At 48.9% G+C, this 26,300-nt stretch overlaps 1 pseudogene; it reads left to right on the top strand.

The window, feature by feature from the left end:
• Positions 1-1,152: 1,152 nt before the first annotated feature.
• On the top strand, positions 1,153-13,060 carry LOC149328153 (uncharacterized; annotated as a pseudogene).
• Positions 13,061-26,300: the final 13,240 nt, after the last annotated feature.

The following is a 26,300-nucleotide window of genomic DNA, read 5'->3' as shown; positions in this document are numbered from 1 at the left end:
ACCCGCCTAGAGACCGTTCGCCTAAATAAGCGACTCTACACCCGGCCACCTAAGCAACTTTCCCCCGCGGACTCCTAACACCCAAGACGTATCCAAAGACTGACTTTCCCCAATCTCCACCGCCTAAATCGCATTCGCCCAACATTACAGGGGGCCGAGCTTTGTCAAGCCGCAGTTATGCGGCTTTTACCCGACACCCCCCTTTCCTCCTTGAGAGAGAAAATAAAGACGATTTGATTTGATTTGATTGAATACGCAGATACATGTCCCTGGTGTGGTGGTATTAATGCGTTCACACATATTACAAGGACGTGCACAGCTAAATCCAACCACTTAAGCAGCCCAACGTGGCTCTGGAGCAGTTGGAGGTGACGCTGACCAGCGCCACCCCTCCATCTCCACGGCCTCGGCCAGAGTCACTAGGGTCTTGTACTGAAGACTACGTTTACTTTGCTCCACCAACATCTTCTAGCCTCTCAATATATGTTCATTCATTTCTTCCTATAGCAAGTTCAGAAACTGGTTAAATCAAAGAGCCGAGATGTCTTCAGGCACGGAAGAGAGAAATGTTTTCTTTCTCCTCGTTCACAGTGGACGAACTAGTGACATCGTTAGCTGCATTTTGACCACAACCCCCAACACACGTTATGAAAGCACCCACTCGAAAGACAAAATCCGCCGAGGCACAGCAAATCTCATATGCTTTTAGTCAGGACAACAATGAAAAGCACTTGTGAGACTCCTCAAGTAAACGTAATCGATGTCGGCCGTTACTACAAAAGTCAAATTTTTCACTGCTAGCACAATCTGGTCTACACAGATCCCTTGGAGATTAGGAGAATCTGGAAGGAAATTTCGGGTTTCAAAACACTGTACTAATATGGACGCCCGAAGGTTCCACTCAAAGAGCGCAAGTTTAGCGGAAGTTATCTAAAAGTGCTGTAAAAACTGTGAATTAAATCGGTCGTTCTTTCTTTCGTGCGACAAATAAGAGGGCTAAGAGAAGCTGTTTTTTTTTTCTTAGCCGACCTTCAAAATTACAGAAGCGCAGCTGCCGCGGGAGCACGAGTCCTATAGCAGACAACACTTCCACAGGAGGGCGCTGGACGCTTACAGCGGCACGCGCTCCTCGAGGACTCCTTCTAGACGAAGATGAAGAAGGCGGCTACGATGGAAGCTCGGCCGACGAGAGAAGACCTACTTTCGCCAACTGGCACCGGTCGCCCCGCAACTCGGACTTCCATCTTGCGAAGTAAGGAGTTACGATCGGCAAGCGTCTGCCTGAGCGGCGCATGTGGGGCCGCGGTGGCCACCGCCACCACCGCGCTGGCCTGGCTCGCTGTTCACTGGGCTGCCAATAGGGTTAACACGAGTGCCACTGGGACGAAGTTCTGCTGCCCCAGCGAGGCAGCCACGCTGTTCGCCGCCATCGACGCCAACCAGCAGCCGTGCACAGATTTCTTCGCGTACATCTGCAAGAACGCCCTCGAGGCAGGATTCGTCCAGCGTGACGTGGCACGCGACTTGCTGGTGAGCCGCTTGCGCATGGTGACTACACTTCTAGTTTCCGCGAGGGTGCACTAGGAAAAGGAAAAAAAAGCGCAACACGAAAAGAGAAAATGGCTCAGTGCTTATGGTGCTCTGCTGCTGACCCGAAAAACGCGGGTTCGATCCCAGCCGTGGCAGTCCAGTTTCGGTGGAGGCGCAATTCTAGAGGCCTGTGTACTGTGCGATGTCATAGCACGTTAAAGAACCCCAGGTGGTCGTAATGTCCGGAGCCCTTCACTACGGCATCCTTCATAGCCTTAATCGCTCTGCGCCGTTAGACCCCCATAAACCATAAACCAAACCAGAAAAATGGGATGCCGGAAGCACTAGGCACGGCAGGTTTTCTGTTTTGCAGTCGTATCCTGCTGGCTTACAGCGTTTCTTCCAGGAGTAATGCCTGCTTAAGAAATATGCTGCAATTTTCTGCCCTTCCACGGGCATTTGGAAGTGGCTGCTGTGGTGTTCTAATTGCAAAAGTTTTTCTTTTTGCAAGTATCGGAAGCGAAGATAGCACAAACTGTTTCGGATTTATGGTGAAAAATTTGTTTTTCAGGAAAAGAAATGGCGCAGTAACTGTCTGACATATCTCGGTGGACATTCGAACCGCGCCGTAATGAAGGGACAAAGACGAGAGTGAAAGAAGAAAAGATGATAGAGGTGTCATAGTGGAGGGCTCCGGAATTATCTCGACCACCTGGAGACCTTTACCATTCACTGACAACGCACAGCACACGGGCGTATTTTGCGTTTCGCCTCCATCAAAACGCGGCCTCCACGGTCTGGTTCAAACCCGGGTACTCCGGCTGAGTAGCCGAGCACTCTAACCACTGAGCTACCGCAGCGGCAGCTATGGTGCGGCAATTTTCAAATATGGCTTTGGTTTGGTATGGTTTATGCGGTTTAACGTCCCAAAGCGACTAAGGCTATGAGAGACACCGTAGTGGAGGGCTCCGGAAATATCGACCACAAGGGGCGGCTCTTTAACGTGCACTCACATCGCACACAAACATGGCTTTGAATCCAGTGTGCAGCCAATAATTCTAACTGCTATTGATTTGCAAACAATTTGCATACCTCATGGATGCGCTCCTTTTTGGAGAATTTTGACGCCACAAAAATATTCCACTGCTCACGTGGTCGCACAAGAAAGCCTTGTGGAGAGCCGCCCGGTGTGAGCGATATCAAATTCAGCAACTGGTCGGCACTCTAGAACTTTAGCTTCTCGGATTTTGAGAGCCGTAACCATGTCCCTGATGTAAACCCACAAGAAAAAAACAAAATCCGTGTTGCTCAAAAATTTGCCGAGAAATTGTTGACCATTCAAAAAGCCGTACCGTTTCGCATAACTACGACGCGTATGCTCAATAATGAAAGTTCGCTTGCTTAGTACGGGTAGGAAAATTTCCAACAATTTTACACCTCGAGATTTTCTACGAAGAGCACGATGGCGAAAAAGAGCTGTAACTTTTGATGGTCGCAGTAGCAAAGTATACAATCTTGTTTACCTGCTGAATGCAATCTATATCAATTTTCTTAATTTCTAAAAACCGGAAGGCGCCGGAACTGCCTTTATTACACAATCGACTATTTCGGACTCTTCGTTGCCTACAAGGTATTCACTGACGTAATCGCGAACGGAACAACCAAAGAACCAGGTTTCCAGTCTCGAAGGCTACCCCACAAGACCCCATATTCACATTATCAAATAGATCAGAGAGATGCGCAGAATGTAACCAATCGCTATATTTAGCTTTCATTGATTACTAGAAAGCAGTTGACCCAATCTAAATTACAGCTATCATGCAGTAATTGCGGAGCCGGAGCATAGAAGAGGCATGCGTAAAAGTACTGAAAAATATCTCCAGCGGCTGCACAGACACCATAGCTCTTCTTTGAAAAAGAAATCAGATCTTAATCAAGAAGGATGTCAGGCAGGGAGACACGATCTCTCCGGTACTCTTCACCATGAGTTCACACGAAGTATTCATGATCTGGATTGGAAAGAGTAGGCAATAAAATTAAATTGAGATTAACTTGTAAATCGATGATTCGCTGATATTACCTTTTTAGGTACCGCAAGGGACAAAGTGCAAAGTATGATCAAAGACCCAAACACGCAAAGCAGAACATTAGGTCCAAAATTTAATATAAAGAAAATTGGCTTTGTTTGGTTTGGTTTATGCGGGTTTAACGTCCCAAAGCCACTCAGGCTATGAGGGACGCCGTAGTGAAGGGCTCCGGATATTTCGACCGCACGGGGTTCTTTAACGTGAACTGACATCGCACAGTACACGGGCCTCTAGAATTTTGCCTCCATTGAAATTCTACCACCGCGGCCGGGATCTAACAAGCGTCTTTCGGGAATATCAGGAAAACTGATGTTCAACAGTGTCGGAAGAGAACCCAACTTATATAACACAGGCAGAGAATCGTTGGCAGTGATGAGGGAATATATGTACTACATAGGGCAAGTAGTTACCGCAGGTCCGGAATCCGGAGATGAAATAACCAGGAGAGTAAGAATGGGTTTCGGATCGAGTGGATTGCGGAGGTATTTTCAGATAATGAACGGCAGGCTACGATTATCCCTCAAGAGGAAAGTATATAACAGTTGTATGTTTCTGGTCACAAAGCACTACGGTCACATGACCTCATTTGACCAATCGTAACTAGCGCCCACTTTTCTAACCGAGTAGGTGCAATGACAGAGCACGTTAAAGAACCCCAGGTGGTCGAAATTTCCGCAGACATTCACTGCGGCGTCTCTGATATCCTGAGTCGGTTTGGGACGTTTAAACCCCATAAACCAACCAACCAATATTTTCATTTCCTAGCAATTGAACGCGGAGGTTTATATATTTGACATGCAGTACCCCGGATAATTTCCCGGAAATACTGGGCAGCGTAGTTCGTGTTGAATATCAATCAACCACAACCTGCACAACCGCAACGCATCATCAACGGACTAACCAGTGGCTATGAACAGGGGCATCTCTGCTTGACAGCTGTGGCATGAAACGGTCTAGTGTCGAGACGCGGCGTCTTGTTCTACTTAAGACATGTGGTTAACAATAACATTATCTTCGGTTTAACATTTCTCGTGCTTGTCATATCGTTAGTACTGGCTACCTACAAAAGACACACAAAAATTACTATCAACAATTCTGTTCTTCATTTCCACTAGACGCCCTTTGCTTCAGTGAATGACGGAATGATGTTACACATATGTCCTTGAGTGGCCGCGTTTCGGGAGATTTGGGTTCCTGCAAGGCAACTTTGTAAGTTGCTTAACAGATAATTTATGAGGCGCTTAGCTCTATGCCACTATTCTATTTTAAAGCCAGAGTCCTACTCCTCGTGATACAACTTACGATTTCGATGCGGATCAGACAGTGACCTTCAATGCCTCACAAGGTCAAACCGAATTGCGTGGTGGTATAGCCCAAGCTATGGTAGTATATGACCCCGTGATCATATGACTGTGACCACAGGGTACCGGACCTTAACCTTTACCCTTGACCTTGGGCTTGACCTTGGATATGAGACAGTGGGCGCCACATTGACATTGACCTTCAATGCATCACAAGGTCAAATGAAACTTAACTGCGTCGTGGTATGCCCCGAGCTAAATTAGTACGACCACGAGATCATATTGCTCTGACCATTAGGTACCTGACCTTGATCTTGATATTTTATTTCAGACAGTGTAGACCATCTCTAACAGAGCTTTCGCTCGTGTAACTAGCTTCAAGCCACATTGAACCCAAGCCAATTTTTTGCAGTTGGATATCACCTCTGACATCATCAAGGGCACCCAGGACTACGGCAGTCAGGCGGCAGTCGCACTTCACACCCTTTACACATCGTGCATCAAAGAGATATGGCAGGAGCACCAGCGAGTCCGGGATGTTGCGGCGGCCGTGCTAGAAATCACCAACACCACCACGCGAACAAGTGGCGCAAGCTTACTTCGTTTGGGCCTTGTGGTGAATAAGCGGTACGGCCTGCCATTCATCTTCGATGTATTGAGTTCAGCAGGCAAAACACCGTGGCTCATGTTCGTTAGATATACACCTCGTGTCGGTGACCACCAACATCACTGCGATGCTTCCTGCTCTGATGTCACTCTCTCCATCCTTAATTCGCACTTTGGCACTAATTATACCAATGAGGACGTCTCGAAGTGGGAACAGAAATTTCCGGCTGCCTCGCCAAAACGATCATCCGTGTCTTTGAAGGAGATTAGAGATGCTTTTGGACATCTTGAAGCGTCCCAATTCAAGAACATATTGCTCGAGTTCCTTATAGATGTCGACAGTGCAAAAATAATATCTGTCATAGCTAAAGCGGGCCTCTTTGCGGACGTTCGGCTTCTGATAGACGCAGACCATGAGCCTTTGGCGTCGTTGTACCTGATGCTGCTTGTCACTCTGCAAGCCATGCGTTATATTACACAGGGCAACACGCTAAGTTGACCTGATATGCGTAGCGAGGACGTTTGTCAAAAACACGTACGCCGGAGCTACCACCTATGGCGCGTAACGTACGTGGCGGCACTCGCGACTCCGGCTAAAGACCGCCAGCTGCACAAGATATTCGAAGCCACACGGCGACGGTTCATTGACTATGACCCACTTCGGCGGCTGATGCCAGCCGGAAACGACACAGACCACTTCCGGGCCGTAGTCACCAACATATCGCTCATGCTACCTGGAGACCTGGTCTTCAGAAAGCCAGCCGTCCCCACCTGACCTCCCAGGGCTTCCCCCGGAACTTGTTCTTGGCTTTGAACTTCGAGTTCGACGCTAAAAAGGAGACAGTTCGGAGAGGCGTGCCCTGGTTTCGCGACAACCCCGACAGCAGAACGGCGGACCGTATGTTCTTTGCGAATGAGACCAGCCTGTACGTGTCATCGCTGAGCTACGGGTGGCTGAGTTCCGGTACCAGTGACCCACTGCTCGCCGACGCTGCGGTGATTGCGAGTCGCATGGCCGCCTTGATGTGGCTCAAACTGGTCAGCTGGAAGGACTGGTCACGAGAAACGAAGACAGCTCTACAATCACACAGGTGACGCTAATACGGAAAGGAAGCGATCGCTCCTGCAGTAACGCGTTCTTGCATGCAGCAGACTGTTTTTGTTTCGGCTCCCATCACGTTCGAGGTGAAGTTTTGCTCCATTTCTTGCAGGTTAGCGTCGTGAAAATGGTCACAGAGTAAGCGGCGTCGGAGGCAGGCGTCTTCGCTGCGAACGTATTTTTAGACGCCTCTGGTGCACCGCTTCTGGTAGATTTTAACATGCTTTAGTTGGGGGTTTGACAGCATACCGTCTAGTCAGGTATCATGGTGATGGAGTGCTAGTCATTGGACAAGGTAAATAAAGATGAGAATTTTTTTGACGTTCCGGGAGCACTACGGCTCACTTGTTCACTATCGTAACAATTAAAGTGAACAATTCAAGTAAACAAGGGAGCCATAGTGCTCCCGAAACTTCAAACTTTTCATCCTCATTGATCTTGGCCAGTGACCAGTACTCCACAACTTTGTACATGCTTGACATGAAACTCGTGATTATCATTTCTGTGGTGACAGGTAAGCCTTAATCGCTTAAGATTGCCTCCGTTGCTTATGAGCCGTGAAACTAAAAAACTGTTCGTCCTATAAATTTTGGCAGTAAAACGAGCCCGTTCTTCATTACTGTGTTTTCTTTTCTCACGACTGCAGTTCGGCACTGTCGACCTTAGTACAAAGTTTCCTTTAGTGCGGTTGGTTTAAGGTTTACGGGGTTTAACGTCCCAAAGCGACTCAGGCTATGAGAGACGCCGTAGTGAAGGGCTCCGGAAAATTCGACCACCTGGGGTTCTTTAACGTCCACTGACATCGCACAGTACACGGGCCTCTAGAATTTCGCCTCCATAGAAATTCAAGCGTCGCGACCGGGATCGAACCAGCGTCTTTCGTGTCTGCAGCTGACAGCCGCGCTTCGTTTAGCTGGCCACTGCGATGGGCGTTGTACTTGAATAACGTTGGCACAGAATCTGCCTTCAAGCGCCGGTTGAACGAAGCCTTAGCGAGTCCAAAGCTCCCTCTGAGGTACACGCTGTCTTCATAGCAATCTGGCTCGAAATGCTCCGAGCACAAGCGGGAATGATTCCGCGGAGACCAGTTGAAACGGCGGACAGCTCTAATCCAACTGTCGCGAAGGTTCTTATCGCTAGGAAACCTATGGTAGATCACGCCCGTTGTCACAGATGAAGAATTTGTGCAGCCCACAGCACATCAGAAGTTGCCGTGACCCATCATCTGGCGTACACAACACATCAGGCACCTAAACCCGCACCCCCTTCATAAACCCAACTTCATCATCCACAGACACTTCGAGCACCCCTCCCGAAAAGAAGCAGCGCACCTCAGACGCCACACCCCCTCCCGTGCCCCGAGAAATAGACGCTAAATTAGTAGCCCTAGAAGCCAAATTTGACAACAAACTCAAAGAGCTAGACGCCCGCCTCGAGGCCAAATTCAATCGACTTGCCACCACCCTCACCGAAAAACTTGGGCAGCGTATGGACGCTATGCTTACCAAGATGATGGAACTCTTGGAAAATAATCTTACCCATCGCTTCACCCAGCTTCAAACACACTCCACTACCCCCATCCTACATCCGCAAGCACAAGCCACCTTTCCTGAACAACACATACCAATTGACACACGTCTTACTACCATCCTCAATCCCCCAACATCCAATATGGCGGGAGGGAGCACTAATTATTTCCCCATTTTAACTCGGAACTGCCGCGGCTTCCGGGCCAAGCGCGCCAATCTGCAACAACATCTTCCTACCATCACACCCACGCCCCGCATACTTCTGCTCCAGGAGACTGCACACCGGGCAACCCTCCCCAGCTACACATCTACACATTCAGATACCACTAACACACCCAGGGCGTACACACTCGTCCACCGCAGCCTCACCTAAAAAACTCATCACATCACGTCTGAGACGCCCTGCGTGATCACTGAACTTATACATCACACACATTCACTTCCTTCTATATTTATAGCAAACATATATCACCCCCCCAACCCAGCCGATGGCCTCGCTAGAATCACTTCTGCCAGACCTACATCATCGAGCAGGGAAACATCCCCTGCTCATCGGTGGGGAATTCCGAATTCAACAGTCAGCATACTGACTGGGGATACACAACCACGACACATCGAGGTCGCAGGCTCTGGCTGCTCCTGCAGAACCTCCAACTCACTGTGCACAACAGGTTTCAGACGCCTACGCGGATCGGCAACAGTGTCAGCATGGACACTAGTCCGGACCTGACGCTGAGCCGCGGCATCCAAGGCGTTACCTGGAACAGGACACGACATACACTGGGCAGTGATCATTACATTATACAAATCACTGTCCCATACAAACCACCCCGTCACGCAAATACAACACACAAACTCATTAACTGGGATGCCTTTGGCGCTGTACGCACCGCCCTCCCAGACACTCACATCGCCGACATCGACATATGGGGGCTGCAATCACTCACGCATGACGTTCACCACAACACTCGACACATTGAAACTATAACCGAAACCCCTACACTCGACACACGCCTAGCCCACCTCTGGGAGGCTTATCACAGCCTGCTGGAACGCTGGAAAGTCAACAAACTTTAAAAGGCACTTAAAAAGCGGCTGGCCGCGCTGCAGACACAAATTCAACAACACTCTGAGGAGCTCTGCCGGTCCAACTGGGGACAGATATGTGACAGCATCGCAGGAAACCTGTCCAGCAAACGCGCATGGCAACTCCTCCGATACCTCATTGACCCACACAAACCAAATCAGCAACAAAACACCACGCGACATGCCTCACACACGAACACATTGACGATCCCGAAGCCCTCCTAGACACACTTCAAACCATGTACACCTCTCCAGGCGCCTCCACACCTCTACCCCACTACACAGGACAAGCAAATCCCACAGTCGACACCGACATCACGTAGACGGAAGTCAGAGCGGCCCTCCTGATTCTCCGGGCCAACTCCGCACCTAGTGCAGACCAAATCACAAACTCCATGCTCCGTAATCTGGACGACCGATCGATCACCCAGATTACGAAATACTTCAACCAGTGCTGGAGGGAGGGTAGCCTCCCGCAGTCGTGGCGCCACGCGAAGGTAATATTCATACCCTAACTCAACAAACCGCTTCGCCCGATTTCACTAACCTCATGCCCCGGGAAGCTCCTCGAGCATGTTGTGTTAGCGAGACTCACAAGTCACATGGCGGACAAAAATCTTTACCCGCGTAGCATGGTGGTATTCCTTCCCCATCTATCCGCACAGGACGCCATGCTGCAACTCACACACGACATTTATGACCCGCTTCTTCCAGGTCACACGAAGGCAGTCTTAGCTTTGGATCTCTCCAAAGCTTTTGATCGCATTGAACATCAGGCCATCATGACTGCCCTATCCCCATTGAATGTGGGTGTGCGCACGTATGCCTACATTCAAACATTCCTCACTGACCGCACAGCTGAGATACACCTCGGCCCTTTGTCTTCCCCCTGCTACACGCTTCAGAGTATCGGCACCCCTCAAAGGTCCGTCCTTTCTCTCTTTCTCTTTAACATTACCCTCATCCCCCCCGCCCGAAAATTGGAAACTATTCCCTACCTGAAGCACACTTTTTATGCCGACGATATCACCCTGTGGACCACCCACGGCAGTGACGGCGGCGTTGAGAACACCTTAGAGGAAGCAGCCACACTCACCCAGAATTATGCACGTACGATCGGACTGTCTTGCTCCCCAGAGAAGTCCGAACTGCTCCTCATCCGTCCTAAGAACCACCGCTGGCCCCGCTCCCCCATTGTCATTTAACTAAATGGTGACCCGGTACCCGAGGTTGGCACCCTCCGTGTATTGGGCCTGCACATCAAGAACGATGGCAAAAACACCACCACCCTTAAGAAACTCAAGCAGGTTGTAGGCGCGATATCGCACCTCATCCGAAGGGTTTTGGGACATCACAGAGGCATGAAGGAGCGCAACCTATGTCGCCTTATTCACGCCTTTGTCCTCAGCCGTGTGCTGTACACTACCCCATATTTACAACTATACAAACATGTCATAAATGCTTTGGATGCTTTGATTCGCAAGGCATTCAAGGTACCACTTCATATTCCCCTCAACACACCCACAGACAGATTACTAGGGCTGGGCCTCTACAACACGATCGGGGAACTGGTGTAGGCCCACCGACAGGTCCAATACATCAGGCTCACACAAACCTCCACAGGTCGGTATATCCTGGACTCCCTCGGAATCAGAACACCGGCCAACGACCCAAAACCCTCCTGACCATCCCACGACCCCTTCGCCAGGAGCTCCTCATCAGGCCGCTCCCGAGGAATATGCACCCGTCCCACCATGAGCAGCGCCGCAGAGCCCGTGCGAAGGCACTCCATCGAGCGTACGGCCCCGAGCCGGACGCCGTATGGGTGGACGCTTCCTGCACGGGTGATGAAGCGACAGCAGCTGTGGTGGACTCCTCTTTATCCGCCCTCCTCACACTACCTCTCCCTCCAGACACCTCCCCAGAAGCTGCAGAGGAAGCCGCCATTGCACTTGCTATCACCCGCACGGATGCCCGGTACATTTTAAGTGATTCTAAAACTGCGATTCTAAATTTTGCTCGAGGCCGAGTCCATGTCCCTGCTTTTGGCATACTGGACTCGCCCGATTCACCCCCGCCTCGCCAAGTGGAGCTGATATGGGTGCCCGCGCACTCCGGGAATCCTGGAAACGAGGCCGCCAACCATTTAGCCCGAGGTTCATTAAACCGGGCTCAGGTGCCCTCGGATCGGGGATTCACGAAGGAGCGCATGCACTCATTCAGCGAGCTGACGCAGGCCTATAGAGTCTCACGCCAGCTCTACCCCCCACCCCACCCCTCCCTAAATAACAAACAAGCAACCCTCTGGCGCAGACTACAGACACACTCTCTTCCCTCACCCCTTACCCTAGCCCACTAGCATCTCTCCTTCCCTACTCCAGCATGCGCCCTATGCTCAGAACCCTTCGCCTCTTTCTCCACATCCTTTCCCTCTGGCCCGCGGACCCTCCCCCGTGGGACCTAGAGAACCTCAAGACCTGGGAGGACTGGGAGACCCTGCTGCTCTCGGAGGACCTGGCCGTGCAGACCATCGCAACCGGCCCGGCTACCAGTGTTATGGACCTTAGGAACATAAAACATTTGAGTGCAGTGGGGTCGTGCGGGGACCCTGGGGCGTGCCCCGAATTCCTTGTGCAATAAAGTTTTTCTCTCTCTCGAAATAATTCTGCAGACCTGCACTACAGCACCTCTTAATTCCTTTCTTCTTTCACTCCTCCCTTGCGTCGCGGTTCGGGTGTCCGTTACTGCGTCATTTTCCTCAAAATCAATTTTCAGTTTTTCCCTGTACTGCCAACGCCAGCGCGCGCCCGTCCAGCTTGATACGCCGACACGCTAGTGACGTCACAGTACAGGGTGGCCTCTAGAAGTTCCTCGATCAATGGATGCCGCTCGCGTCGAGGAGCGCTTGTCTTCAAAATTCGCTTGCGAAAAAACTACGCTGCTTTCAGGTGCGAAATTTTGCATAAGGTATCAGACTACCATAAAGAATAGAGATTAAAATTTAATCTCTACCGATGAACATCGAAAAATCGCCGGAGCTCCACTTCAACCACTAAGCCACCCTTGCGGATCATCGCCGGGATGTCATCTAGACCTTTATGAGTTAGGGGGTGGCGAGGGGGTTGAGTGGGAACCTGGTATGAACTCGCATTGCATAGTTGTCACGTGGCTAGGTATGTCGTTACATTACGCCATTGTCACATGATCTGGTGTGTCATCACATTACGTCGTTGTCACGTGACCTGTCAGGACGACACACTTGTATGATGTCATCAGTAACCATACTAATTAGTCTTGCCGTTACCTAACTAGTATTATGTAGGTGTAACGTCATTTTCATGACGAGACTCCTCAGCTCGTGACGTCACATTTTACCGCATCTTGCGGACAAGACCTTGAAAGTGAGCCATCTAATTATTTCGCATTAAAAAAGTTCCCTCATTCCTATTTTGAGGTTATTTTTGACAATACTTTTCATGCAGGGAATGCGTGCTGAGAGCCTCAGGCGCCGAGTACCTCGACAACATCCACCGTGTGGTAGAGCTGAAAATGGGGCTGCAAATCGCTGCCATTGTCGGGGCTGCTGGCACAGCCCGTGGTGAGGCCGTCACACCAGCGGATGCAAGAGCTGGCTGGTACACAGTGCAGGACGCCTGGAGCCTCTACCGGATGTCCGAAGCCCAGTTCTTCTACGCCCGCTTCGCCTACTACCGTTGCAGCATCGCTTCGGAGGCTAGAGCCGTAGTGAACGAACTTGTCAGGGGCAACACTGACTTTGCCACAGCGTTTCAGTGCCCCGTGGATGATTACAGTGACTGCTGAACATTACTAGGCCGAATGATTGACATAGAATTATCTGAATATGTGGTTGTGAAGGACAGACCCGCCTGGTTATATTGCTGGATCTGTTTCAGTACCCGCCTTTTCTACCGTTTAATTTTTGTCTTGTTTGCATAGGCTCTTAACCAGGTTACTTTGCAGATGTGCGGCCACCGTACTGTAGATTTCTAAGATCTGATGATTATCTTAATTGCTCTTTCCTGTTCATATATGCTGCTTAGCTTGATTTAGCTTTTTAATCTTTCGAGACATCTCTAATTTGTTATATCCATGATGGTTTGTTCAAAGATATATTTCACGTCACGAGCTCTTCCGCCGCCTGACGGGGTTTCAAAAACTTACCTGCTTTCAACACCAACCGTCCAGTGATCCCTCTATGCAATTTTGACCATTTATGAGCGTGAAAATAATGCATCATTTAACGACGCTTTAAATGTTCTCCGGCGTAAGCTTTAGAGGCCTTATTTCTTAAGGTGCTTTGAATACGCCAAATTAAATTTCCAGTGCCTGGAATTTTCATCTGCTGTTATTCTGCTCTGTGATCTTCCGCGTGCTGAGTCGAGCGCACATCGGAAAATCTCAACGATGCTCACCCATAATCCAGCAATAGCTATTATTCGGGCTTGATTTCAAGGCTCCTTTTGGTCACAGGTACTGCTGGACATACCGTAGCTTCACAAATGCAAGTTGCACTTTAGATTCACTGCTATGTTTGAAATAAATGAGAGAAACTGTTCTGCTGATGACAACACGGGATCGCATGTCCTAGGCTATTATAATAGTTCAACTTTTGGCACCCAACCTTTGTATCCGTACCCTATATACGTTCTCGTGAGCACTGAAAATGAACTAGGAAAGTGTCGCACAAAGTTGAACAGCACATATATCTGCATTGTGTCCTACCTTATTAGGTTATGTCCATCGCAGTGCAAGAAGGCGGTTGACGCGAATTGTAGTGACGATAAAGGGATTGCTATGCGAGCTGTAACAGATTTTGTACGCTTGTGCCATCATGCAGGAAACCGAATGTCATGCGATTGCTTGGCTTGCATTGCGAAAACTGCGTTGCAGTGGGAGAAGTGGTGTTAACAGCGCACGCGCAAATGCTCTTTGTACCACTGAGGGCCCCTCTTGGTCTATGCGTCACATGGACGCAATTTATTTCCACCTCAACTTGATCTTTGGAGAGAACTCAATTTCATAGTTATCGCAATTTGCAGGGTTCATTAAAGTATGACATTTAAGATACAAACTGTAACACTTAAAGAAACAATAGTCCGTCAGGAGAACCGTTTTTCAGTCCTGAGCATGGTGCTCGATTGCCTTAGCTCCTTATTCGCCATCAAACTCAAAATACACACACGACGTGATCCCTTTAAGTGGAACGCGCGATTGAATTTCCGCAGTCGCTGTTACAGGCGCTGGGGCACGCTGCATGTGCAGTCAGCGCCAAAGATAACCGGGCAACGATGGTTTATTTCTAAGCCGCGTAGCGAAGCGCTTACGGCAGCCCCTAAGCTCTGAATCTGTGTACTCAGGTTTTGACACCTTTCCGTCTTCAGCGGTGTCGTAATGGCTCCGTTATATGGTTGAGAGGCAAAAACCTATTTCTCGGTTACTTTTGGCAGAGGAGGTACTTAACGGTGTGGATATGACTGAGTGGGGACGTAGCAGCCTGTTTATATATGGAGCGAGTGAGGCATCGTAGACGCTAGGTGCTCTCTCTTGAGTAAGCAGAACCATTAATGGTAAAATGAATAACTAACTCAACTGCCCTCCTGACTGCAACGTCGATTTACGGCACCACATCCGGACTTGCCCCGGCAAAGCGAGCCTCCCCGTCCTCTGCCCTCCACGTTCAGACATACGGATACTAGACGGCATCCAGTGGCGACGCTAAACGCAAGATCAGTGACCTTCTTGACTTCGTTTCCGAGTCCGACGTCCTAGCCTTCATCTAAACCTTACCTCACTTCCATCTTAAGGTTCAGGTCAACTTTGCCCAAAACATGGAGGAAGGAAAACTCAGGAGAGGCCCTCGCTATCCGAGCCGCACGCCAGAAATGTAGGCCGGAAGTCACGCGCTTTCGCAAGGACTGCTGGGAGTGTATGGCCGACGGCGCAGCTAGGTTGTACGCACCATAGCTAAGTGGAGCAGCGTCGTCTGCTGCATTGTCTGCTGCGCATGCGCTGGCGCGCGGAGACGTCTGCCAAGCAGGGGGGCATGGGGGAGCCGGCTTCAAAAATTGTGAGGGAACCACCTCTCCGCAGTTTTCCCCCCTTCATCCATGGTACAAAAGCATTGATGGATGAATGAATAAAGAATTGCTCAGTAGCGAGCGTCTTGTTGTTTCATTTGGGTGCCACAGAATTTTGGTTTATTTGCAGCGCATGGCCAGCTTAATTAGAACCATAACAAAAAATAAAAACCAGCCGACAACGTAAGTTTTCTATGATTTACTACTTTTTGTACTCTTTGCACTTTAGTACTCCACTAGCTAGTTTTGTACTTTTTCCACTCCAAGCTCTTGAAAGCCACTAGCCACGGAAGATTCCTAGGTACCAAAGAAACGGCTTGAGTCTGGAGTAAATGCACTGAAAAAAAAATGATTATCAGTGGAAGGCTCAATTATCCGTATTCGTGAACCGGTGCATCCAGTGTATTTTGATTTAAAACAGTGCTTTCGGATGACTTACATGTGATCCAACAATTGTGCTGTGTTTTCGTGTAAGTTCAGTGCGGGCAGAAAGAAACCTTTATGTAATTTAACGAAGAGTATGTGGAGCTAGCCAAGCAGGAACGAGCACATTCCCTTTCTAGATGTTGCTCACACTGTAGGATGTCAGGGATGCTGGATATAATAACGCTGGCAAAAATATTATTGTTTTTAAAATCCGATATTCAATCACTAAAAGAACTTCATTTATCGCCAAACTCATGAATAAAACCAAAGCGCAGTGTTTAGGTTCAGTGTTTAGGTGCCGTGGTAAATGTAGCCCGGTGGTGCATGCAGGTTCGACATAGGGCCATCTGCATATGCCAAGCTTTTTGATGCCCGGCTGGCTTTACGTCAGAGCTGAAAGCGGGCCCGACCTCTCATGCCAGTCTTAAGCCGAGCAGCCTGGCATGTGTTCACGGCCCAGTCAGCTGCCGAGCATGTTTCGTCAATTTAGTCGGCTGCCTACCAGAAGCCACTGAACAGCCGATGGTTGGCAGTCGGCCTGCGCCGCTTGGGTTGTCGCATACAACGTCCGTTATCCTTGCGTTTTATTTAAAAGCAGCGCAAGATTCAGTTCGCAGCATTTCTCCGCGGATACTAACAAGACAACTTACTCAGCGAAAAAAAAAGTATTTTTCCATTCCATTATTCGTCATGCAATGAAGCCACCAGTGGAACGATAGAAGAAAAGTAAAGCTACACATTCGCAGGCAATGACAAGAGCATTTGGTACTTTTTTGTAGAATGCAACTTTATTCTATACCACCCAGAAAAAGGCGGTAAAAAAGATTAATTCCAGAAGTTATCTAGGATTTACCTCAGATTGCGCGAAATACCTTATTAGTTTATTAGTTATCGCTATCATAAGGAAGTGCTTTCCTCCTGCGTAGGCAGACTTGTATAGTCCTTCCCATGAAGACAGTTACTGTGCAAGCGAACAGGTCTATGAAATGGCTGTTGATTTGCTTGCAACAGGTTGCTGATTTTTTTTTGGTAACTTTGATTTTTTTATGAGCATAATTATATCTTCTCATCAGCGTTCAGAATTGAAAGTTTGGAACTCGATTGTTTTTAACCCTGGCCCACTGAATTCACAAGATCTAGCACAACGTTTGTATGAGATTGTATTCCATTTTCACCGTCTCATCCACATAACACCACGTGAGTTGTTGCACATGTAATCCTGTGTCTTATGGATATAACCTGTCTTTCACATGCAGGCTTGACCACCAGAGGCTGTAAATATGGTGTATTTTCTGGACAAAACTCATCATTAGAATCTGCAGTTTTTCTCCATAAATGCATTCCTGAATGTTGTCTTTGAAAGAGCAGTACGAAGGATACAGAATCTTCATTCCGTAGAACTGTGATGAATTAGGGTGATATTTGCCTTTCATCTGCTGGAAAGTTGTTTTCGATAATATGTCAACTATATACCAAAACTGCCACCCCTGTGAGTTCTAAGCATTGATGTAAGGACTTGTACAGGGGTCCAAGGCCTCATCAGGTTTTAGCCACAGGCTTCCGCTTCCTCTTATACCCTGTTTAAGAAGCAAATAAAGGAAACAAAAATGGCAGTATGCTGTGCGCTAAACGCAGCTAACTGCCATTTGTTTAGTTATTAGGCCCACTTGGGGGGGCTTAGGACTGTGTTTGTCATGATGCCAGTAATGCAAGTGCTTTGGATTTATTTCAAAGGCTACCCTATTTTGTTGGCAATGATAACATTTTTTGCAGCTGGAATGTTTTCAACTGCATGCTCAATTCAAACTAGGAATACCTTTAGGTCTGAATTCTCCTTAAGGCTGACCTATGGAATAAAAATTTTCATAAACATCCGCAGCTTTTGATGAGTATGTCCTCCACATTGTTCTTTATATCCTTAGCTCTAGGTGAGCTGTGCTATTTTAGTTCCTGTATTTTATTTAAAGTATTCTGCCTTTATAATGCAGGTTCAATCTTTAGAGAGACTGCACATAGAGCTCCTCCTGCGCAAGATTCAACTGTTCAAAGCCGCCTAGTGAGCCACTGCATGGAATCTGCTCCTTCTCGCAGTGGTAACCACAGGGGTAAACCTGCAGGAAAGAAGCTGTACGAATGCACCCACTGCAGCAAGGGATTCAAAAACAGATCTCAGCTAGTGATGCATCTCCGAGTCCATACTGATGACCGGCCATACCATTGTAAAGATTGTGGAAAGAGCTTTGCACAAAAGGTCCACCTGGAGTCACACCAGCGCACTCACACTGGTGAACGTTCTTAACGTTTTGACCACTGTGGTATGAGCTTTGCACACCAGAGCACCTTAGTGCAACACCAGCGCACTCACAAAGGCGAGCGTCCTTACCGTTGTGACTATTGTGATAGTAGCTTTACACAGAGGAGTCACCTCGTGACACACATCCGTACCCACACGGGTGAAAAGCCGTATCAGTGCCAGCTGTGCCCCATGGCATTTGCAGTACGTTCAAGTCTTGAGAGTCATGTTAGATCCCATAGGGGCGAAAAGCCCTACCAATGTGACTTTTGCCAAGAGACAATCGCTCACGCGCAAAATTTAGGACGTCACAAAAAGGCGATTCACAAAAAATAGTAGTGTTTTGTGATGCCCTTAGTCAATATGTCTTCCTAGCTATCTTTTTATATGCAAGCTAACGAGATTCTAGCTGAATTTCCTATGAAAGGTGTTGGTAGCTAACCTTCGTCATTATTTACATTTGTAAGTTGTATTCACTTTTACTGAGTTTTCAGAAAACAACGTTTGTTGTTTCCTTAGACTAGACACACACTCGCTCTAAGTATTTCCTGAACATGAAGAGTGAGCCTGCCGTGCTTGTAAACTCGAATGCAAATAAAATCATGGTCATACATGAATTGCATCGCTTGTTGTTGGAGAGAGAGTTTAAAAACTTTGTACCCAATATTAGAGAGAGATTTAGCATACCGGAGACATAATAGCATAGAAGTATGCCGGCTCACTGCTAATTGTCCACGCACGCGCAGTAGAATGGCTGCAGCCAGGCGGGGTCACCACCCTTTTGGAGCCGGCCTTCAGTAAACCAGTATAAGTTGACACTACAACGCCTCCGCTACGCTAAATCTCTGTTGGTGGTGCGATTTGCCAGCCTGACTCCGTGAAGACATTGTGGGATGTAAAACATGCGCAAATATTCTTTTTATTCATGCAGTCTGAGTGGGTGTATTTTTGTGACGTTCATTTCAAATTCTCTCGTTAATATCAATGAACCTATTTTATCTGTGTTTGTATGACAACACAGGAGAACCTGCTCTGCTGCTAAGCTTTGCGTGTTTAGTCCAGCAGTACTGATGGCAGGAAAGAGTGGTGAGAGGCTGGTGTCCAGCCTTATATTGATGTCTGTTGTGTTAGTCTGCAGGCTTTATAACAGTTTTCTGTTCTTTGGTATGAAAGCCAACAAAGAGAGTTCATGAACATCTACACCATTTCTCAGGGTGTTATCTCTGCTGGATATAAATGGCGTAATACTTGTGCAGCATTATGTGCGCACAATTTTTAATCTGTTTTGGTTGAGAGAATATCAGCTGTTTGTGACCATTTCATTATGTGCTAGCTTCTGTGTTGTGTAATGTGTTACTTGAAAAATCCTTATTTTTTGCATAAGGTGTTCATGATTGCAAGCTGCAAATGTCCTGGCTGTTGAAACAAGAAGTGCTGCGATTGGTTCCTATGAAAAACATTGCGGTTTTGTAGTGTATTGTAAAGTTCGCAATTTAGGTTGTGTGAATTTCACATGGGTATTTTATTAAAGTTGCCTTTACCAAATGTTTAATACATTGGGCCTGTTTGTAAGACATACTTGACGTATTGTGCATTAAATTCAAAAGCATTGCATTTCACTGGTTAGCCTGCCTCTTGAAATAGCTGATGTTTCCTTGTTTTTTTAGTGTTGCTTCGAGTATCCATAGACATGATTGTGCCTTGCATCAAGGAAAGAATTTTTATCATCACTTGCTTCAGCACTTGATGCTGGTACCCACAGCAAGGCTATCCTGTCTTATGGCATTACATTTCCTGTGGCATGACAATGGGTGGTAGTTTCATGGGTTGCTTTGGAGAAGACTTTAAACCTCTTTTCCTCAGCCACTGTGCATTTACATGCCACTACATATATCCAGTCTGATAAGAAACATTGAGCAACCTTTTCGTGGAATTCAAATTAAATAGCCCCTCCTTTTTTTGCACGTTGTGAACTCCTTTCCATGTCTTGCACTAGCATTCTTTGAAGCTCAAGCACGGTTAACCCATATACGCCTTGCATCCTATATGTAAAACACCGCTTTTTTGTGCAGAAACTCAAAGTTCATTCTGTGAAAGCTGGCGGCTGCTAAAGTAGGTTCAAGAGGGTCTAAACTTTTCCTATGCAAGGATCGCGTTGCGGTTGAACAAAGAGGTCGACTAAGTGCGGTGCTGGATCCTGAGTGCTGCCTGGGAGTGTGCTGTTAGTGACGCTCTTCAGTCGACGACCACCGACCTGCGCTTTGAAGAAGCACCTTTACACTTGGTGGAGGTGCCTCTATCTCCGTTCCGGTCCTCAACCTGGAACTTCGGAGCGGAACTTTACTCGCCCCACCCACAATGCCAGACGCTCCAACTCAGCCATCGGCGCCCATCAGAGTCACTGTCTGTTCCGGGGTGCAACACCAGCGCGACCCTTCTCCATTCAGTGGTACAGACGACCACGACGTCGACGACTGGCTGGCATCATACGAGAGCGTAGCACTTACAATCGGTGCGACGATTCTGTTAAGTTGAGCAACGTCCTCTTCTACTTCACAGACGTTGCCAACCTATGGCTTCGTAACCGTGCCCAACAGGCAACGGACCTGCCCATGTGCGCCCAAAAAGTATGGAATGTTTCAGCCCCAGTACAGCATTTATCAAACGTTTCCGGACCATAGAGGATAGACATAGAAATACAAGCAAAACGGCAGTGCTCCCATTAAAGGTCTAGACGCGGTTTTTCGAGAGTTCTAAGCAGCAACAAAGCACAATTATACATTTTGGTCCCAGAAAGGTTACTGGGTATAACGTTTTCGGGACCATTGGTTTTCATCAAGAAAAAAAATCGACTCCTTGCTCTCTTTTCTCTCTCCCTCGCGCCACAAGCTGCGGGGACAGAAGGTTTTGCTCTTGCACTCGTCGTTTTGAGAGATGAAACAGCAGTTTCATTCGAACAGCCGAAGGAAACGGTATACCCCGCATCTCTCTCGGCGCATGAGTTTCTCGCACGTGGGCCGTCGGCTCCATGCTGCAGGCAGGCGGCGGCGGCGGCGTGCATTTTCATCGCGCCGCTGGCAGCAGCGGTCACCAGCTTTCCCGTCTTCTAGCGTTTTCCCAGCTTCCGCCCAACTTCAACATCCCAGTTAACCACAAACCTCGTACCAGATAGATCCAAATGTCCATGTCTAAATATAACGTCCACTGAGCGTTACCAGTATGTGTCACTTCATGGCAGACATCCATAGTATGTAGCATATGCCATGATGTTGTACATCTTCCGCACATGCACGAACCACGAGCATGGGATGTGCATTGTCTGGCTACTCGTGGCCGACCAAACTTGCCACACAACGCATGATATATGCCTCCTAAATATCGCACATATATATACATCTCTGCTCAGCTCAGCGCTACGCATTATCCAGATAACCGAACCCGACTGGAACCACAGTTTGATTACAAAGCCGACGCTTTTTGATACCTTCTTCACGGTTGATCGGGTTTGGGCAAGAGACGCGCTTTTGAACTGTCTGGCGAGCCACTTTTCGCAGATCGCCATCGTATGAGTCATTCCATGTCTACATGAAAAAAAATCTTTTAAAGCGGAAGCTTTACTACTTGCACTTTCAGCCTTTCTCGTGGCGTGGCAGTGCCACCACCACCGGCGCCTAACGCCTGCGCTCTCCGCTAGGAGGCGCAACAGGTGCTTTGTGACGTCACGCCGAAGAGAAGGGCGACAGAGTCGCGCGTGGCCTCCGCGATCGAAGCGCGCTTTTAAAGGGACTATGAAACAAATTAATTGAGATTACGTAAAGATAGGCAATCCATCACTCGTCACCCCAGCGAAAGAATTTTCGAGCTAGCATGAATAACAACGAAGTTATAGACGATTAAAAATCACGCTCATCCTCTCCCCCCTCAACTTATACGCGCGGAGCACCAAGAAAAAATAAAGAAAACAGCTCCGGGACTGGGCTCCGCCCATGAATACGCCATTCGCTGACGTTCGGTTTACGACTTCCGGTTGTCGCACTCCCGAGGAACAGAGTGCGTCGGCAGCGTCTCTCCGGTCTCGGCGCTTTTTTTGCTCCCGAACTCCCGGCAGAAAGAGGCGGCAGAGGTAAATTGAAAACATATGCGTGAAGGCAATGCCCTGGCCCGCGCTTGCCCGAGGGGGTCGCGCGGCGCCTCGAGCAGACGATTTTCACCGCTACCGGAAGTGTGCCCGTGACGTCGTAGCTGCCGCGGCTCGAGCGAATGACAGCGTGTGGTGGCCTGCCGACGTCATGGGACTAGTGACGTCTGTTTTCCAGGTTTTGGTTTCAAAATCGCTCCCTACGAAGACACCAAACGGCCCGCGAATTTTAAAAACCGCGATTTTTAAAAAGCCATAATAAATTGTTGGCTCAGTTCCCAAGACTCATACTTGGTGTCAGTGCTTCTGAGCATAACTTCTAACATTTACAAGCGGCTTTTAATTCTTTTCATGGTCCCTTTAAGGCGGAAGCCTTTAATGCCTCATCGTTGTAAGCAGGAGCTGTCGACAGAAATGTCACGCTTTTCAATTGGTCGAACCGGTCGTGACGTCACAGTGCGCGAATTTCAAACGGGGCCAATTGTACTTTGGCTATAACCATGCAACCAATTAAAGGGATCTTTTAGTGATGCTCCAAGTAAGTTGGACTGAGTTTAAATAATTCCCTACTTAACCAATTAGTCAAACCTTTCTAGTCAAACCAGATAAATAAATGAAACCCAGTAAGAAATTTGCCGAGCTTGGCAATCGAACCCCGGTCTCCAGAGTGCGAGTCGAGCACGCTACCTCTCCGCCATTTGGTTGGTAACAACTTTATTCATAGTCCTGCAGAGCTTTCGCCGACGCGGCCTTAGGTCTCCCACGTGGGGACGTCGAGGCGCTGCCTCGCCATCGCCTCGCGGGCCTGCTGGACGGCCCAGAGTTGGTCCCCGAGGCTGGGGCTGCGCAAGGCAGCGGCCAACCGCGGCGGGAGGGTTCCGGAATTAGCACCGTGAAGATTTCTGTTACAGTCCCAGAGCATGTGAGTTAAAGTGGCTACATTGGCGTTGCAGACCTTGCATATATTTGTCGGGTATGTACCGGGGTAAAGCCTGTGGTATAGTTCCGGGGTGGGGTACGTGAGCGTCTGCAGTTGTCTGATGGTCACCGCGTGCGCCCTGTCCAGCTTGTCGCTGGGCGGAGGGAAGGTTCGGCGGGCCAGGCAGAGGGCCTTGGTAATTTCGTTGTAGCTGGTCAAGCAGTCTTTGGTGCTATTCCACGGATCACGGTCGCCGGCGCGGTTCGCGAGCTCGCACGCCTTGGCGTGTGCCGTCTCGTTGCGGTTGCGATACGTCCTCGATACTTCTCCCATGTGCGCCGGGAACCATTGAATTCTGGTTTGGAATTCTACCTCCTGCTGGACTTGTCGGTTCCTCAGGACTCGGGCCGCTCTCTGTGAGATCCATCCTTTGGCGAAGTTTCTAACCGTCTGACGCGAGTCGCAGAGAACCAAGAACCACGGTGCACGTCGGATCCGTGAGGGCGAGTGCCACCGCCGCTTCCTCCGCCTCTTCTGCGCGTTCGCACGCTACACTTGACGTTATGCGCGTTTTGCCGCACGAATCGACGACCGCAACCGCGAATCGCGAGCGTTCTGCGTATTCCACAGCATCAGCGAACCTTGTCCCCGTATCGTCTCCGTGGCTGTGCAGGACAGCTCTGGCCCTGGCCACTCTTCTTCCCCGGTTGTGTTCCGGGTGGACGTTTCGTGGAATTGGGTCGACTCTTAGCGTTTGTCTGATCGCGTTTGGAATGGCGACTTTCTGGCCTTGTTGTACGTGGTAACGGATGCCGAGACTTTCCATGATCTGGCGGCCTGCTGTCGTTCCCGTTAATCTTTCCAGTTGTGAAGTGCGCTGCGCCTCGGCGATTTCGCTAAGCGTGTTGTGAAGTCCGAGCTGGAGCAAGCGATGCGTGCTGGTGGACTCGGGTAGACCCAGTGCTATCTTGTACACCCTGCGAATGAGGACATTGATCTTGGCTTCTTCTCCCTTGTACCAGTTGTGGAATGCCGCAACGTACGCAATATGGCTAATGACGAAAGAGTGTATGAGTCGTGTGAGACTCTCCTCCCTCATTCCGTTTCTTCTGCTAGTGACCATCTTGAGGATTCGCATGGCGTTAGCTGTCTTGTGCTTTAATTTAGTGATCGTTTCGCCGTTGACGCCGTTGGCCTCGATTATCATGCCGAGGACCCTAATTGTGTGTACTATCGGGATGGTTGCTCCGTCTCTCGTACGTAGTCTGATCTCTTCGTACTCGCGCTTTGTCGTTGCCGCATTCCGACCACTCCCGGGTGGTCTGCCCCTCTGCGTGGGGCGGTAGAGTAGGAGTTCCGACTTTTTCGGCAAACATCGTAAACCCTTACCCTCTAGGTATTCCTCTATTGTCTCGATTGCTAGTTGCAGTGCCGTTTTGATGTGACCGTCGCTGCCTTTGTGCACCCAAAGGGTTATATCGTCGGCGTATATTGTGTGCCGGACGTCTTTCAGTTCTTGAAGCTTTTCTGCTAGGCCGATCATGACCAGGTTGAAGCGCGTGGGCGAGATGACGGAGCCTTGCGGGGTGCCGGTGCTGCCCAGCGTTTGCTCTTCTAGCTGGAGGTCCCCTGCCACTAAAACAGCTCGCCTGTCTGTCAAGAAATCTTTAACGTAGTTGTACGTGCGTACACCTAGGTTATGCCGCGATATCTGGTGTAAGATCGCCGAGTGCGCGATTCTATCGAACGCGCTTTCAAGGTCGAGGCCGAGAATTGCTTTGGTGCCTCTCGTCTTGCCATCTAGAACGTGGTGCTTCAGTTGTATCATTGCGTCCTGCGTGGACAATTGTGGGCGGAATCCTATGATGGATGGTGGGTATGCCCCTTTGTGCTCTAAGTGGGCTTGTCAGTGGTTAAGCAATGCGTGCTCCATGGTCTTGCCGACGCACTACGTCAGCGATATGGGGCGAAGGTTTTCGAGGCTCGGTGCTTTTCCGGGTTTCGGGATTAGTAACATTTTCGCAGTTTTCCATTGTTGCGGGAGGGTGCCGCGCTGCCAGCAGTCATTGATAAATGCCGTTAACTGCTCCACGGATTTGTCGTCAAGATTCTTCAGGGCGGGATTCGACACACCGTCAGGGCCTGGCGCCGATCTGCTGTGTAGGTTGTGCAGCGCCGTCCTGATCTCTTCTGCACTAAAGTCCTTATCCAATTCTACATTCGGATCCCCATCATAAGGGCCGTGTTGTGCAGTCGACGTGTGCGGCAAGTACTTGGCTAGTAACTGGACGGTCACTGCATCTTCACCGTACTTCTCGAGCTCCCTGTGTAATAGACGTGCGAGGCAGTCACTCTGGTGGGATTTGGTCTTCGTTTCGTCCAACAGATACCTGAGCAGGTTCCACGATTTCCCGTTGTGCAGTTGTCCATCGACTGCATTGCATAACTCGTCCCATTGCTGGCGGTTGAGTGTTCGGCAGTGCTCCTCGATGTTGCGGTTGATCTCAGCTATTTTCTTTCTAAGTCTCCGATTGAGTCTCTGGCCCTTCCACCTGGCCAGGATCGAATTCTTCGCGTCGATGAGATGCGCCAGGCGGCTGTCCATCTTGTCAGTTTCAACCTCAGTTTCGACGGTCTTGGTTGACGCTTTGGCGTCTGCCATGCCAGCTTTTTTTTTCTTTATTGCCTGGATTTTGCAAAGAAAATTGGACAAAAAAACAATCAACAAAACACAATAAACGCTATGTACATACGACTCGTGGTCAGCCAGCATGAATCTGGCTTCGTCTAATTAAAATTCAGGCAATGTACAGAGCGGCTCTAGTTTTGAGAGCCACTCCGGAGGGTCCGCAGCTGCCCTCTGAACGGCCAGAAACATGTCCATATTTTCGCGAAAGTAAATCCTGGCAGGTCTTGCGTCTCGGTCACAATGGTAGCCTGCCATTCTTGAGCGCCATATACAGTGGAGGCCTGTCAGCATTATTAAGTCGAAAGGCACCCCATCCTCATTTTCAACAGATAAGTACCGAATGCCGTACGGGTCTAGCGGAAATTCTTTCTTCAAGGTTGGCTGCAACACATCCCAAAAATAAACCCCTTCCCAACAGTGTAAAAAAACATACTCTATTGTTTCCGGCTTCCTGCAAATCAAATAGTGAGATTCCCAGGGTAAAAAGAACTCCTTTCCC

Source organism: Amblyomma mixtum, chromosome 9 (assembly GCF_055824585.1).
Source record: "Amblyomma mixtum isolate Tamu chromosome 9, ASM5582458v1, whole genome shotgun sequence".
NCBI lineage: Eukaryota > Metazoa > Arthropoda > Arachnida > Ixodida > Ixodidae > Amblyomma > Amblyomma mixtum.
The sequence above is the reverse complement of the archived record's forward strand: the minus strand, read 5'-3'. Positions and strand labels throughout refer to the sequence as shown.